Source organism: Somniosus microcephalus, chromosome 27 (assembly GCF_052327205.1).
Source record: "Somniosus microcephalus isolate GS21.2 chromosome 27, FLI_Smic_1.0, whole genome shotgun sequence".
Taxonomy (NCBI): domain Eukaryota; kingdom Metazoa; phylum Chordata; class Chondrichthyes; order Squaliformes; family Somniosidae; genus Somniosus; species Somniosus microcephalus.
Window position 1 is genome coordinate 29,443,190 of NC_141013.1, and position 12,196 is coordinate 29,455,385.

The window sequence follows — 12,196 nt, forward strand, 5'->3', positions numbered from 1 at the left end:
TCTGTGAAGTCTCTGCTTCATTATCCACTGTTACTGCGCTGATCTCCTTTCCATACCACCCTGACATTTCCTAGTGCCCTGACTTCCATGCATGTAATATCAAATGCCAGTCTGGGATCCGGTTGCCCCGGTGTTGGCCTGGAAGTGCTGGCTAATGGAACAGTGTGTTGGTGATGTGTCCACAGACAACCAGATGGCTGGATTGCTGTATAACCCAGTCACCACTGATGCTGGTTGTAATCAAAATGCCAAAACATACTTGTTTTGAGGACCCGATATATTTCATGTAGCCTACTTCGAGTATTTTTTTTTAATATACTTTCTGAGATAATGGTTACATTTTTTCAAGCTACATAGAATTTCATTATTGTGTCAGAATGTGCCAGACGTTTTTAGCCTTGATGCCTTTACTAGTTTCTAATCCATGGCATGTTCTGCGGAAACTGAATACGGCAGGAGTGGATGTGTGACCCAGGATGTTGTATTCTACTCCTTAAAGCGATAAATTAGATAAATGGATACCGGTTATAACAAAGGATGAAAGACTGAATGAAGGAATGAATGAATGAATGAATAAATAAATAGGGGAAAAAAGCATTAATCAAACATAAGGAAATAAAGAGATAGGACCATTGCATCCACTCACTATGGACTAAATTACAGGATAAATAGAAGATTAAGGATATATATCTGTATTGGCATCATTATTCTGCTGCACCATCACAGATGAATCTTTAATTTACTAAAAAATATAGTATTATCCGCACATCTGTACTTGTCAGAGAGCAGTACCAGCATCGAAAATGTTGCTTAAATTGTCACTCGGTAAATGGAACCTTAATGCTAAATACCTATATTGGTAGTTGTGTTTTAAATGGTTACTTGCTGTTAACTAGATTAACAACAACATTTCCCAAACACTTCTCAGAACTCAATCCGACTGCATTTCACCTGTAATAACTCCTGATTTCTGTTTTTATGGAACTAATACTGTTGATCTTTTGCTTCATCTGTAACTGGACTGTCAGCACTAAGCCTCCAGGAGGTTTGAGCTTTTTTGAAACCTCAGGGGCATCACAGTAAAAGATCTGCTAATGCTCAGCAATATTGCTGTGATGTATACTTGACCCAAAAGTGATCTATTTTGCTGTTGCCATTAAATTTTTAATGGTGTGATGATATTTTGCACATGGACTTCAGAGACAATCCGCCCAGCTAGGAGCCCAAGGTAGCAAGCAACAAACTTGAGGAGTATATTAAAACAATCGAAAAAAAGCAGAATATCCGAGAGCCTGATGGGTTTTGCAAACCTGCCAAGTTTCACTACTTAGGAGTCAAGCTCATTGTTTCCCTCTGTCCCACTCTTTGCAAATAAATGCATCTTTATATATTCCAATGGACTTGTAATCCATCTCCTCCTTTGTGCTTATAAAACCTCACTGCTAGTAATGTGCCAAGGTTGGCAGCTATGGGTTTGTTGACTTTAATACAAAGTTCATTCCAGGGTCAAGCACTTACAGTTGGTTCATTGAACATTAGGGATGTCTAAAACTCCAGGCCAGAAATTGGAGCTAATTTAAATTTAGATGGTTCAATCGGACCAGATCAAAGCTAAGCATTGCTCAGTTCTGGCTCAGATTATTTTTAAACGGCAGTTATTCACTTCTTAACCCCACCAGCTGGAATCTTGCTTTTGATTACAAAACTCAAACAAAATTGTATGCAGCGCATCAGTTAACATTATGGTATTCATGCTGTGAATGGTTTCAGATGTACTTTTTAAGTCCTTTGCATTTATAGACTAACGCTTCAATCATAAATTAAGACTTGTACTTACGTAACTAAGTTTGTCACCTTATTGCATTAAGTGCAGACTAATTAATCCTTCCAGTCGGGTGAGCAATAATTCTAAAGCAGAAATGGAAACTCAATCAAATTTGGTCAGTTTGGATTGAAGGAAGAGGCATAATGTGGGGATTATATTATCCCCCTCAGACGACCTTTTTTTTTGCATTATCACCCGTTCAAAAGCCGCCCGTGAAAACCCACTGTGTTTAGTCCCAGACGGGAACAAACCCGCTATGACCGTGGATCTCTCTCTAGCATGCTGCTATCCCACGGAGATGGGTTTGGCCTCCTTTCCACTCCTGCGTATTGATCTCAACCCAGAAGGCCAGAATGCTCCTCTCTGCTTGGCTGCTATTAAGGATATGGGGGCTTGGTACTTAGGAATAGAAGGGATGCTCTTCTGAATAGCAGCTGTCCAGAGAGGAACCTGCCAGATATGCCATCTAAGAGTATGAGAGATGTAACATAGTGGATCTTCCCAAGCTTATTTTAGGTGTGAAGCAATGTAGTTATTTCTCATGGAGGAGGAGACTTAACTCTAAAAAAAAAAATTATATTCTCCCCCTTTTCTTCTCCCCTCTAATGAAGGTGCTAACTCTTGCTTGGATTAGAGTGCATCTCAGCTGAAAGGATTCGCAAATTTCATGTCTCCCCCGAAGATTTACTTTTGGCTTATTGGAGAAACCCTGGCTGGACTGAGTTTAAAATCCAGGGCTCCAGGGCTCAACAAGATGGCTGCGGTCAACCTCATGGCCAAGGCCTGTAAGTTTCAGTTTGGGCTGACAAAGAAGGAACTTTCCAGAAATTATAAGGCAGACAAACCTTCTGCATTTATGCATGAGAAGCAAACCAGTGGCATTTGGGCCTCTGATTAAAACCCATCAAGGCCGTTTGCACAGTCAATCAATATGTAATAGCTGCGTTCAGACCTTTGTTAGAGGACATCAGCACTGTTTGCAAACGATCAACGGGCATTCAAGCTGGAATGGCCCCATCGCGAAACCAGTGGGACAAAGGGAAACACTGACGAGACGTTCAAAAACCGATTAACCGGCCATCCAGGTCGATGGGCCCAGATCAGTTTCCTTTGTATAAGCTTCAACACGTCCAGGTCAGACAAAGGAACAAGCTGATCTGGCGGGAGATAAGGACTCCCAGGAGGGGTATAACTAGTCCCTCGGGAAGCCATCTCTCTCTCTCTCTCTCGCCTCGCCTCCAGTGCCCTGCCGTATTATCAACCCAGCGAGAGGATCGTCGATGAAGAGCCCGTCCAGGGAAGCAGGATACCCGCAGTTACATTTAAATCACTGGGGTATCTCTGCTTTGGGTGGTGAAAACCCTAAAGATATCAGCAGGCAACGGGGCACGGAGCAGGTGTTTCAACATCCTAGACTGGTGAGCATCAATTTTCTGGCCCATCACAAGATAACCTAGATAGGTGTAAAGGGTGGGAGTTAAGGGGATTGCTAAAATTGTCATTTTAGTCATTTTCCCTTGATGTGTCCATTTCTCCTCCCCCGCTAAGTGTAATTGTGTTGCATCCATAGTGATTTTCTCTGTATAATAATTATTTCTTTATTTTAATAAACATTGGTTTTCTTTGCACCAAACCACTGGTCTCGTTTGTCTATATCGCTACTTGTAAATAAGTCCGGTGCTCAGAACTAAAAGGGGGAAGCGATTCGAACTGCACGGGGCTGGGGCAGCTCAGGCACACGACTGACTGACCAGACAAAAACCCCAAACCAAAACCCCCTACACAGCCAACTTGATTTTGTTCTCACTCAACATCTAGACGCATCCAATATTCAGCAGCCGTCGCTGAATAGTGATCAAGAGCAGGAGACCTGGCTGGTTTTTGCTCTCCCTAGCCCAGACACGCTGAAACCAATTGCACCACGTGTTACTTTTGCTCCTAGCTGAGGTCCTTTAACTCAGTGCAGATTCGCAATCTCTTCTAACAGGCTTACTAGGGAATGCTTCGCACTGAAATCACATTCCCCCGGAATGAAATCCCTTTTTGATTCTGAAATACAAAAGCTGAATTTGGTCCAATACTTTACAAAAAGAAAATACTGCAGATGCTGGAAATCTGAAATAAAAACGGAACGAAACTCAGCAGGTCAGGCAGCATCTGTGAAGGGAGAAACAGAGTTAACGTTTCAGGTCAATGACCTTTCGTCAGAACTGGAAAAAAGCAGGAAATGGAACAGATTTTTAAGCAAGTGTGGAGGCAGGGAAAGCGGGGAGGGGAGGAAAGAACAAAAGGGAAGGTCTGTGATAGGATGGAAGGCAGGAGAGATTAAGAGACAATACTTTGTTTCTCCTTGGGAATTTTGTTTTCAAAAACACACCGCATGAGATGCATCCTGCACTTCACTCGTAGGGGGTGTCGGTGTTTGATCAGTGCAACCTCAGGTGATTGGTACACTTCATTATTTTGAGCTAAGCCTCGACTGAGAGATCATTGCATTAGATGCTCTCTGCATCTGTAACTACAGATTGTGTGTGAAAAACAGTGACTGCTGTTTACCCCTCTGTCTGGGAAAATTACTGGGGAGACTTTAAGCTGTAAGAATATGCTGATTATGTTAGCATGGCCTGTCAGTGTGAAGTAGTGTGAAGTATCTGACTTGCTTTTTTTCCCAGCCTAATATTTACAGAGTATGTTAATGTAACCTGACTCTATGAAGTGCTAACCTTAGATTTTTATTTTGTAAAAATACTGAATCTGTTAACTTATGTTGGACCTGCAAAATAAATTCTTCAATGCCCTTAAGTCTCAAGTTTCAAGAAAACTTATTGAACATGCTAGCTTGACTGGTTTTCTAGAAATATACATAATTTATAGACGTTTTAGAGAAATCAGTAGCTCAATCTATTTGCCCTCCCAACAAGAGCAAGGTTCCAAACTGAAAAGGATCAGAAAAACATGTCACGTTTATTCCCAATTTCTGTACTGTCCCAAATGTTTTTCTTTTGTATAACCTAAAGTCTTTCTATTTTTTTGCTCCTCGCTTTGCAGTTACTGCTTCTCCTGCTCCCTGGCCTCCTTCCCCACCTGCAGCCGAGAGGGTAGGCACGCGGTCTGCTCATAGACTTCTGCCAAAGAAAAACTGCCCTGAATCAGCCACCGTGAGATTGTAACTGGCCTGTTTTTGCTTTCTTCCCTTTTGGGAGGTGCTTGGCCTCCACTCAATACCTGTCAAGGGGTGGTGGCTGAAACACAGACTCCAGCAAATGTGGGATATTGGGTGAAAGCACTCCATGGAACACAACCACTGGTGCTCCAGTGTGATTTCAGTTTGAAATATAGCGCAACTGACAAATTAGATTCACCAACCTCACCTTTGGGTTCTTTTTTAGTGCTAACCCAAGCAATGTAATCCTGGCTACTGTTCCGGTTTCAGCATAGGAACAGCATCATTTTCTTTTTAAACTAGGGACAGAGGCTATCAATCTGATGTAGGACTCGAACCTATTCTAAATCACAGACTGATGTCTCACTGATCCACTGAAGTCCTATTTTAAGTGTCCTACATGGCTTATTAGCTGCTTAGTGAGGTGGGAGGCCTTTGTTATATTCCTGATTATGACCTGTTTTTAATTTGTTTATCTGTCTTTCATTGCACAGTTCTCTAGAATTCTGATAAGCTGACGCGCAACATTGTTCTTGTATCAGCTGTATTTCACAAGACTCTGCTTTCAGCAATTCTCTACATTTTCTCTGGTCCAAGTTCACTTGGGACATCATCAGAAATAGCTATTGTACTTTAGCATGAGATACTGTAGCTTAATGGGAGTGAATAGTGTGGTAAACCACTTTTATCGTTCACTATCGTTACACTATAGTTATCACTGTTGTATTGTTCTCACTGTTCTCACTGTTGTATCACTATACGAGGTCGCCTCTTGTCGCGCTGTTATACCTGGGCTGACCACCTCCGACTCCGCCCATGGCTCCACCTACCTGCCCAGGTATAAAGGTAGTCGACTGGCTGGTATTCCTCCTTGTTGGACCCGATCACCCACGAGGGTGGGCTTTGTTATTTAGTCAATAAAAACCTTTAGTTACGTTCCTAACTCGTCGCTTTTTATTGGACGAATTGATAGGTATATCAATTTTATTGACTAAACTTTAAAGATGTCTACTACTGGCCAGCCAGAAGCCCTCCCAGAAGCACAGCCACAGCAGCTTTCAGACACCGGGCTACACCAGCCACACCAGCCGGCTTGGCTGCAAGCCCTCAAACCACCGTACCTGGATCTAAACCCACAGGCAGCAAACTCAGCCCTCGACTTCAAACACTGGCTGGGCTGCTTCGAATCCTACCTGGAAGAATCCGGCGTCCCTCAGAGATCCAAACTAAGAGTTCTGAACGCCCAAGCGAGCCCGAGAGTATACGCACTCATCCAGGACATGACTACATACGAGGCCGCTATCAACCTACTGAAACAGCAGTACCGGAGCCCGGCAAATTACATGTACACCAGGCACCTCCTAAGATCCCGCCCGCAACAGCCAGGAGAGTCTGTAGCTGAATTTTTACGGGCGCTAAAAGCACTCGGCAGGAACTGTGACTTTAAAGCGGTGACGGCTGTTGAAAATACGGAAGATAATATCCGCGATGCCTTTGTGAAAGGCCTACGGTCCGACTACTCACGGCAAAGACTGCTTGAAGCTAAAGACCTCGACCTGGACAAAGCTGAAGCCCTCGCTCTCTCCCTAGAGGTGGCCCATCAGGACCAGGAGGCGTTTTCCAGGTACTGCTCGCGACCCTGGGACTCGGGCCCGACCCCTACCGCAATACCCTTCGCAGCGCCGCCCCCGGGACCTACCTCAGCGTCGGCGTCCCGGACCCGACCGGGACCGCCACCCCCGGTACCGGCTCCGACATCGGGCACCCGCGATCGGGCCGCCGGCTGCTTCTTTTGCGGCCAGGAGAAGCACCCGAGGTCGCGCTGCCCAGCCAGGAACTCTACCTGCTCAACCTGCAGGAAGAAAGGCCACTTCTCTAAGGCCTGCAGGAGCGGATCTTCAGAGGCCAGCAGTGCCTCATGCGAACTGTGGGGGCGGCCATCTTCTTTCAAGGCAACTGAGGCCAGCATCCCCACACGTGAGTCATGGGGCGGCCATCTTTGATCAAGGCAACCGACCCCAATAGTGCCTCATGTGAGTTATGGGAGCAGCCATCTTCTCCGCCATTTTGTCCTACTTCGTGGGAGACGCCATTTTACCCACCACGCCCGACTGCCACCGGGCCTCCGGACCCGACGACCGCCTCGCCCGCAGACGACAACGACTCGCTTACCTACACACTAGCCTCCGTCACTCTGGATCAAGCCCGCCCGCACCACCTGTCCAAGTCGATGATGGACATCAAAGTAAACGGCCACGCCACGACCTGCCTGTTCGACAGCGGAAGCACGGAGCGCTTCATCCACCCAGACACGGTGAGCCACTACTCCCTCCCTGTCCTGCCAACGCGCAACCGAATCTCGATGGCATCGAGGTCCCACACCACGGACATCAGCGGCTACTGTGTTGTGACCTTGTCGGTTAAGGGTACGGAGTATAAAAATTTTAAACTCCTCGTCCTCCCCCAGCTCTGCGCTGCCGTCCTACTAGGGCTGGACTTCCAATCCCACCTCCAAAGTGTAACCCTAGCATACGGTGGACCCCTCCCCCCACTCACAGTCGACAACCAGCGAATGTTAAACCACCCACCGCGTAACACCTGCAGCCTATCCACCCTCAAGGTGCCGCCACCTTCCCTGTTCGCTAACCTCACCCCCGACTGCAAACCCGTCGCTACCAAGAGCAGGCGGTACAGCGCTGGGGACAGAGCCTTCATTAGCTCTGAGGTGCGGCGCCTCCTGAAAGAGGGCATTATCGAGGGGAGCAACAGCCCCTGGCGTGCCCAGGTCGTGGTCGTTAAGACCGGCGATAAAAATCGCCTGGTCATCGACTACAGCCAGACCATAAACAGATACACCCAGCTGGACGCATACCCCCTTCCCCGCATATCTGACATGGTCAATCAGATTGCACAATACCGCGTATTCTCGACCATCGACCTTAAGTCGGCCTACCACCAACTCCCTATCCACCCCGAGGACCGCCAGTACACCGCCTTCGAGGCGAATGGGCGCCTATACCACTTCCTTAGGGTCCCCTTCGGTGTCACCAACGGGGTCTCGGTCTTCCAAAGGGAGATGGACCGGATGGTTGACCAGAACGGACTGCAGGCCACATTCCCCTACCTAGATAACGTCACCATCTGCGGCCGCGACCGGCAGGACCATGACGTGAATCTGGAGAAATTCCTCCGTACGGCCCAACGGCTGAACCTCACCTACAATAAGGAGAAATGTGTGTTTAACACCTCGCGCCTTGCCATCCTTGGCTGTGTAGTAGAGAACGGACTCATCGGCCCCGACCCCGAAAGAATGCGCCCCCTCATGGAGCTACCCCTCCCCCACTGCCCTAAGGCACTTAAGAGAACCCTGGGGCTCTTCGCCTACTATGCCCAATGGGTGCCCAATTATGCGGACAAAGCCAGACCCCTCATGAAGTCCACATCCTTCCCCCTCACGGAGGAAGCGTGCGCGGCCTTCTCCCTCATCAAGGGAGACATAGCCAAGGCCACAATGCACGCAGTGGATGAGTCCATCCCCTTCCAAGTGGAGAGCGATGCATCCGACTTCGCCCTAGCCGCTACCCTTAACCAGGAGGGGAGGCCGGTGGCCTTCTTCTCAAGGACCCTACAGGGCCCCGAGATCCGACACTCGTCGGTCGAGAAGGAAGCCCAGGCAATTGTGGAGGCGGTACGGCGCTGGAGGCATTACCTGGCAGGCAAACGATTTACCCTCCTCACCGACCAACGTTCGGTTGCTTTCATGTTTAATAACAAGCTGAGGGGCAAAATCAAGAATGACAAGATCTTGAGGTGGAGAATCGAGCTATCCACCTACGATTATGATATCTTGTACCGGCCAGGTAAGCTGAACGAACCCCCTGATGCTCTTTCACGAATTACATGCGCCAGCGCGCATATTGATAGACTTCAGACCCTCCACAACGACCTCTGCCACCCCGGGGTCACCAGACTTTACCATTTCATTAAGGCCCGCAACCTGACCTACTCCATCGAGGAGGTCAGGACCATGACCAGGAACTGCCAGACCTGCGCCGAGTGCAAACCGCACTTCTATAGGCCGGACAGAGCAAGTCTGATCAAGGCCACCCGCCCCTTCGAGCGCCTGAGCATCGACTTTAAGGGGCCTCTACCGTCATCTGACCGCAATGTGTACTTCCTCAACATCGTTGATGAGTACTCCCGTTTCCCTTTTGCCTTCCCCTGCCCAGACATGACCAGTACCACGGTCATCAAGTGCCTGAACGACCTCTTCGCCTTGTTCGGGTTCCCGAACTATATACATAGTGACCGGGGCTCCTCCTTCATGAGCGAGGAACTCCGTCAGTTCCTACTAGCGAGAGGTATTGCAGCAAGTAGGACCACCAGCTACAACCCCCGAGGGAACGGCCAGGTGGAAAGAGAGAACGCGACGGTATGGAAGGCCGTCCTCTTAGCCTTAAAGTCTAAGGGCCTCCCAACCTCCCGCTGGCAGGAAGTCCTCCCGACAGCGCTGCACTCCATCCGGTCACTACTTTGCACTGCCGTTAACGCCACCCCCCATGAACGAATGTTTGTTTTCCCCAGGAAGTCGACTACGGGAACCACCCTACCAACCTGGCTGACCTCTCCGGGGCCCGTCTTGCTGCGAAAGCACGTGAGGGCCCATAAAACGGACCCCCTGGTCGAGAGGGTGAACCTCCTGCACGCCAACCCCCAGTACGCCTACGTGGCTTACCCAGATGGGCGGGAGGACACTGTCTCCTTACGAGACCTCGCACCCTCGGGCACTCCAGAGACACCACCTTTACCCCCCCCCCACCACCCCCCCAAGTCCAGCCCAGGTAGACGGCATGCCGGAACCCCACGAGCCTTCGCCGACCACGCAGACACCAGCATTAACACCGGATAATGCAGCACCGCCGCTGCGACGATCGGAGAGGCTTACGAGGCCTCCGGACAGACTGACATACCAGAACTGGTAGTACACTTCACCCCGCCGGACTCAAATCTAAACAAGGGGTGAATGTGGTAAACCACTTTTATCGTTCACTATTGTTACACTATAGTTATCACTGTTGTATTGTTCTCACTGTTCTCACTGTTGTATCACTATACGAGGTCGCCTCTTGTCGCGCTGTTATACCTGGGCTGACCACCTCCGACTCCGCCCATGGCTCCACCTACCTGCCCAGGTATAAAGGTAGTCGACTGGCTGGTATTCCTCCTTGTTGGACCCGATCACCCACGAGGGTGGGCTCTGTTATTTAGTCAATAAAAACCTTTAGTTACGTTCCTAACTCGTCGCTTTTTATTGGACTAATTGATAGGTATATCAAATAGCTCACTATTTTACCTTCACTGTAACTGTCTCCCAAATAGTGCATCATAACAAGTAACCAAGAATATAACACGGATCCATGAGGTTGAACTTTTTCATGCTTGAATAGACCAACCCACATATATACACATATATATACTATCTATATATCCTCATTGTCTTCTTGGTACTATAAAGAGAATTAAATTAAAAGAGGCTGGTCTATAAATTCGGCCGTGTGACACCCATTTCTCAGGCCTAAACCGGCCTACAATATGGTCGGCAGCAATCGCGCGCACATTTCCAAGCGGTAATGTACCGCCTGCCTTATAAGAACATAACATAAGACATAGGAGCAGGAGTAGGTCATTTGGCCCCTCGAGCCTGCTCCGCCATTCAATAAGATCATGGTTGATCTGATCTGGGCCTCAACTCCACTTTCCTGCCCGCTCCCCATAACCCTTGACTCCCTTATCGTTCAAACATCTGTCTATCTCCACCTTAAATATATTCAATGACCCAGCCTCCACAGCTCTCTGGGGAAGAGAATGCCAAAGATTCACGATCCTCAGAGAAGAAATTCCTCCTCATTTCCGATTTAAAAGGGTGCCCCCTTATTCTGAAATTATGCCCCCTAGTTCTAGATTCCCCCATGAGGGGAAACATCCTCTCTGCATCTACCCTGTCAAGCCCCCTCAGAATCTTATGTTTCAATAAGATCACCTCTCATTCTTCTAAACTCCAATGAGTATAGGCCCAACCTGCTCAACCTTTCCTCATAAGACAACCCCTTCATCTCCGGAATCAACCTCGTGAACCTTCTCTGAACTGCCTCCAAGGTGTAGCAAAATAAATAAGTGTTCAGACGTTAAGCTCTTTACATATGCAAATAATGGGTTTAACATTTGTTTGAGGCCTCCACTTCAAGATCGGTTTGCCGTGAGGCAGCCAGCTCCAGACCCTGGGACTGCCTGCTACCAAAAGGTTTTTCAAATTTACTTACCAGAATGTAGGGAGGAGCAGGTGTGCCCATCCCAATCCCAATCCCACATTCAAAGAACGCAGGCCGCTGCTTCCCGTCAATTGCCACCGCTTCCCCGACCCGGCCTAACACCTCCCGACCCCCAGCCTCTGATCCTTTCCCCAGGGCCTAACACCTCCTGACCCCCAACCTCCGATCCTTCCCCCATGGCCTAATACCTCCGATCTTCCCTTGTAAACCTGTCTACCAACAGCAGCCAACTTTGAATATCAAAGATGGCAGCAAAGATGTGAGTCCACTGTCAGTTTTAGAATAAATATGTTTTTGGAGAGCTTTAAAAATGAAAACGTGTTGTAAAAGGAGAATATTATGATTGAATTATTTTCCTGTTGGAATAATAAACCAATCAAGTGGTATTAAAAATGGAACTATAATTTGGGAGAGTGGCACATTTTAAAATACACTGTTCATGACAGTTACCATAATGCAGTTGAGGCATTCATGAATTATCTAATTTAATATTACATAGATTTATGGCTTTCTGTAAACTACAGCTGTTGAGCAGAGCATTCTCTGTGTACCAGTGATTTTAAAAATCATCAATTATAATAATAATGGGGTGGTGCTACAAGTACCAATCTTAAATAAGTGTTTTCCCCCAGGAGACAGGTACATTAGTTACTTGTGGAGTCCCACCATGTTGGGTCTCTTGACCATAAGAGATTCATTTTCATGACATGTTCAACAGGTCTCTTTCCCTGGGATGCTATTATTCAGAAAACCTTGGGTTCTGTGCGCTGAACTCAATCAGAAGAGATCTGTTTAGATTATGTGTCCATAAAGCCACTCTCTGAACCAGTTGTGACTAACGATAAGGGGGATTGGTTTTGAGGAGTGGAATGAATGCTC